This window comes from Lycium ferocissimum, chromosome 11 (assembly GCF_029784015.1).
Source record: "Lycium ferocissimum isolate CSIRO_LF1 chromosome 11, AGI_CSIRO_Lferr_CH_V1, whole genome shotgun sequence".
Classification (NCBI taxonomy): Eukaryota; Viridiplantae; Streptophyta; class Magnoliopsida; order Solanales; family Solanaceae; genus Lycium; species Lycium ferocissimum.
Genome location: NC_081352.1, coordinates 19161693 through 19167692, shown reverse-complemented (window position 1 = coordinate 19167692; position 6000 = coordinate 19161693).

Below are 6000 nucleotides of genomic sequence, written 5' to 3'. Positions count from 1 at the left end.
CATTCATTTCAAGCATGAAAGTTTACCATTGTCGAAATCATAATTCTCCACCGTATTTAAGTTGATGTCGAACAAATTATGATTAAAGATTTACTGTAACACACAAACGAAATCAAACTTAAAAATATAGATTGTACCATACCGAACTGATTCAGCATGGTGATGATAAAGCACTGTTAAAAACTAAAAATTAAAATTATCGAACCGAAATTTCAAAACTGTGTCATACCGTATGAAGTACCCTATTAAGAACACCCCTACCCAAGATTAGGTGAATTTAATCTTGCAATTGAGTAGTAGTATCATTTTATGCGATAAAATAAATGGGAAATTTTCAAGGGACATATTGGAGTTGAGGGAACCCACGGTACGTACATGGTACCATTAAAGTGTTGTCATTTATATGCGCTCCCACTGACAACCCGCTTTCTACTTATTTTTAGTTTCAGTGTAAGCATGCTTACAGCTTTCCAACTGGAGATTCTGATCGATTTTGTATTTTTTTGTACTTTGCAGCCAACAAAGTTAAACACCTCTTTGCAACTAACAGGGGCTAACCTAAAACTAGTACTTTAATTTGTACTTAGAGCTAGTTTATTTGACCTTGAAGTAGTACTGTTGGTGGAAGAAAAATGTATGTATTTGGAGTCGACCCATCACAGACTCACAGGGTCAAGATTTCAAGGATTGGTCTTAAATTAAAGCTAAAATTGTTTACTAATTCCTTCTGCATTGATGCACTTCTTGCCGCCACTGATCCCGAATATTATGATTTTCCATTCGAATTTATTACTCCCTCAATCCCATTTTATGTGACACAATTACTATTGACGAATCAAAGGAGTATTGTTGCTCCCAAACACACACACAAGTATACATGGTCGCCAAGTAATATAGTGACCTGTAAAAGTCGGATATCGTACCCACAAAAACCTATGATCAACAATTCAATGAGAATTTCCTATTATGACTAATTATGCAAGTAAGAAAGAAGATATGTGATTGTTTTGTAAACTAATGCGAAAAATAAATAGCTAACTATTTGAGCGAACAATTTGTAACAAACGGTTGTTTAAGACTTGAATTTATCATAGAGAGATGAGTATTCCAGGGTCGTGGTTAGTTCGCCAAAGGGTATTAATTCTTTCAAGTATCTAACCCTAGCAAGTTTATTCACGATTGCAAATTAACCGAATTATTAATCTCATACATTCTTCCGAACTACTATTCGCCCATTCAAAACAGTTCGCCGCCTATATTACTATGGAATTGACCTGTTAAGAACACAATTCGTCCACAGCATTTAATTGAATGCGGCGACTAAGTATATTCCTATCCTAGCCGCAAATCCTAGCCCAAATGTAGGGATAATCAGATCGCTCTCTCTTTACTTCTTCTCTAATCTAATAACGTCTTTCCCAAACACATGTATTAAATAGTAAATAAAACTCGAATGTTGCGCAGGCAATCAAGCAATTAAAAACAGAAGTAAAGAAACAATCGTATATGAATAAATTACTAAGATGAAAATACTTGTCAAACGTCAATATTCATGGTTACACCACAACCCTAGAACTAGAGAGTTTAGCCGCTCCTAAGCGGATTACAACAATGGAATTTCATGGTCGAGTCAGGAAAAGATGAAATAATGAAGGTAAAAGAGATAACCCTACGATGATAAGTCGTACTCCTTGCTCTCTGTGAAATAATACCTCCGTCCGCCTTCAAAAACGACCAAGGGTTCTATTTATAGTATCGAGAAATAACCCTACAAGGCCCATAAAAAATGGGTCTAAAAATTGGCACAAGTGCATTTTTATCCAAGCTGTTCGCTGAGCTTCCCCTAAAGCTTGAGAGGGCCTCGCTTTGAGCCAAGCTCAGCGAGGCCACTGGTCACTTTTACACTTAGAAAAAATTCCTGGAACTCTGCATTTTGGAACCCTTCCCTCACTGAGCGAGGGCTAAAGCGAGCCCTCACCTCGTTTTGGCATGAGCTCGGCGAGGGTGTGGTCTCGTTATACACTTGGAAAAATTCTTGGAACTTTTGCATTTTGAACATCCAACCTCGCTGAGCGAGGTCTAAGGCACGCCTGTGCCTTGCTTTGGACTAAGCTCAACGAGGTTCATCACTTTTTTCATACTTAGGATAATTCTTACACGATTTCAATTTGAGCATTCCACCTCACTGAGCGAGGTGCATGGAGGGGTTGTGCCTCGCTGTGGTCTCAGCTCGGCGTGGTGCTGACTCCGTTTGACACTTAGACGATTTCACGTGCAATTTCCATTTTCGTCCGAATCACCACATTTTTCATCTCAAAGTACTTGATCCAACAAACACACATGTATTAGTTTGTAATGTAATATCAATGATTAGTTAGGTGTATTTAGCTTAATTCGTCCTCTAAACAAGGTAAAATATAGGTAATATACGGCGATTAAGCGTATAATACGCTTAACATCAAGTATCTCTTTGACCGTGATAAGAAATAAAGAATGAAGAGAAGTTAGTGAAGTTAGTTAGGGCATCTTCAAATTGCTATTTTCGGATATACAATTTAGTCCCTTTTTGTTAATTAAGTATAAGTTCCTTTAATTGCACTTTAGTCCTCAGGTGTCAGCATCCTATTGGACACCGGATAATAGTTAGTTGCATATCTTTGTCTTCTTACGAGCTTAGTAGAGTATATTATATTTGTTGTATTGTTCTCATTTAGCATTTCATCAATGAAATATCCGTTTTTATTTCTTCTAGCATAGTTTAGCTGTAGTTTCTTCTTTCTTTTCGGCGAATCCATTTGGAAACAGTGGTATCAGAGCAATTTATTAGCTCTGTGAGGGCTTATGGCCAATGATTTGAAAGAGAGATGACTCTTCTACAGAGGATGTAAATGGCGATGACAAACTTTACCATCAGGTAGGACCAGTTGGAAGCAAATCACGAGCGGGCTTTCAAAAGCCAAGACCAGGTCTCGCGTGTGTCACGACCCAATCTAGCTAAGTCGCGCGGGCACATACCTTTCCCACCTCGGTAGGCGAACCCTTATCCCAACAATCTCAAATACATGAATTAATAAATAAATAAGCGGAAGAGATAGAAATACGTAAGTCTGACATAATATTAGATAGAATATGCGGAATACATCAAACCACCCCAGAAATTTGTCTAGTCATACAAGAGCAACTAACTAGAATCTACGAGTCTGAAAATATCAATAATACATCAATAGTCTGAATATGTCTCGGAATAGCAAGTAAGACATAAAATAAAGGAAGAATCTCCAAGGCGGCGGAAGTCGCCATGCTCACCCTGTAAGACTCTAAGCAGCAACTCTCGCAGCACTATCAGCCATGAGAAGCAGAGGTCGATCCTACCTGGAACTCTGCATTCATAAAAGAATGCAAAGAATGCAGTCGGTATAAACAACAAATGCGGTAGTTATCATTGGTCGACTAAGTTTAATGGGCCAACACATATCAAGTCAATAAAGTAAGATAAACAGGTAAATCAACAAGGTATAAGTCAAACACAAGCCAGAATCCAAGTACACATCATCACCTATGTTTAGCATCTAAACCCAATTGTGCCAAGTCTCAAAATACTCAGTCAGAATCCGAATATCATAAGCACATCACAAGAATATCACAATAGAAGCCATAGTTCAACGCAATGCAATAATGTATGAAATGTGTATGCAATGCATATGCTGTGTACACATGTACTCCGATGATGGAACATCACATCTCGGTAGCACAACCCATGGAGGGCCCACGAAGTCCATGTACCTCACGGTTCTGGCAACAACCTCGGTAACCGCTACTTCACGATTGCGGCAACAACCTCAGCAATCGCTACGCACAACCTCGATTCCGAGACAACCACCGGATATCGGTCCTCACGTCAGTCTCATCCAACTGAGCCCAGCTCATAACATTGTTTCCTCAAGTATCATTAATGTATCAACAATATATCATGAAGGATGAAAATGCGTGCAATGTATGAGTTTAATGTCAATAATCAGATCAATATCATAAGTACCACGCATGGGCACACCAACAATATCATGAAAAGGCTACACAATAAGCCATAAAAGAACACGATCCTCGTATCAAACGTCAACAACTAAGATACTACAATATCATGGTCAAGATATATTAATAGTCTCCAATATCTACTATTTCCACGTGGTATCAAGCCAACAACAATAGAACAAGATAAGTCACAACACAACGGGGTGGCTAACCCCAATCACACAACAGAGACCAACCTATAGACAATATCCAAAACTTCATACCCGAAGGTTTACATGCTTTCTCCGACAGTATCGTCTAAATATATGCTTCGTTAAACGAAGTCTCACCATAGGGTAAACCGTAACCTACCTGGAAGGCCGAACAATAATATCACCAACAATCACTTCTTAGACTTCCCTTTCCTCTGAGGCTCGAGATAAAGAAAGTTTAGGCACATTTGAATCAATAAATTAGAATCAAGAAGAACATCAAACGAACCCTACTTCTATTTAAGACCCAAATCCCCAACCTATGGAATGGATTTTATGAACTGGAAGGGTGAAATTAGGAATCTAAACGTTCCAACATGAAATTAAAGCTCAAGGTGATCAATTCCCATCAATAGCAAGCTAGAATAATCAACAATTCACTCAATTTCTGATTCTAGGCAAAACCCCCAATTTTGGGTATAAACCCTAACTTCCAATTCCATAAATTTAGCTACTATTTAGGAGGAATCATACAATCATAGGTTCTAGTCATCAATTCCATGCTTAATAGAGCTGATCCAACCAACAAATTATGATTTAGAAGCCTAGAAAGAATAACTCATTGAACCCACTTTTAATCTTCAATCACTTAATGAACTATCAAGATAAAGGAATTCAAAGATGATTAAGGATAATAGAATAGCAAAGGGATTAGAAGAACTTACCACCAAGAATTTTCTCCAAGAATATCCTAGAATTGCTTCCAATAGCCCAGATTTTGGAATAGTAATAAATGAGGGACTTAGGGAATTTAACACTTCATTTAATGACTTAACTGCCCGATACCTGCTTCCGAGACCATCAGGCCGCTTCAGCGTCACTGCTTCCACGACCATCAGGCCGCTTCGGCAGTCTCTTGACCGCTATAGCGGTCAAGCCAAAATTGAACAGGACGCTCCAGTGGCAGGGTGACCGCTATACCGGTACCGCTGAAGCGGTGCTGGTGCCACCAAAGTGGGCACCAGACACCAGAATAATACCAAGTTTCACACTTTCAATCCCGAATTTTTGGCTAACTTCCGAGGCCAACTGCTCACACACCAAATACATAGACACATATAAAAACACGCTACGAACGCACTCATGGCCTCAGAATTTCCAACGGAGGTCTCATTGACTGAGTCAACCTCCGATACCTCAATTCTAACTTCCCAACCTAAGTCCCAAAATGCACCCGAGTGCATTGGGAACCGAACCAGATATGCACACAACTTCTAAATGACCATCCGGATCTCTCAAAATCGATGAATTTTTGAAAAGTGTCCGTTTATCCAAAAGTCAAATTTGAGTCAATTTTTTTCGCTTAAAGCCAAAATTTCCCAAAAAGTCACCCAATTCAACCCTGAACACCTCGGGAAGCATGTCAACGGTCCCCTCAGGTCAAAGGTGAGCTAACAAGCTCTGGGAAAGGTCAGAAAGTGCCGACAAGACTATAATGACCAAGCGGGTCGTTACAACGTGAGCTAAGTAAAGTTATTGCTGGAAGAAAAAGACCAAAAAGGGGTAAGGAACCTATTAGGATCGGGCTACTCCGATGTGTTCCATGAATCAGATTCTTAGAATTGTTTGCATAAGATTTTTTTTTTTTTTAAAATAAAACCATATAGTGGATTTTTTTTTTTTAAAATAGCAAAACAAAGCTAGAATTCAAAGATGCGGCAAAAAATATACATAAAATAAAGTCTTGACTTGCATCCATCTATCTCATCTCCAATCTCTC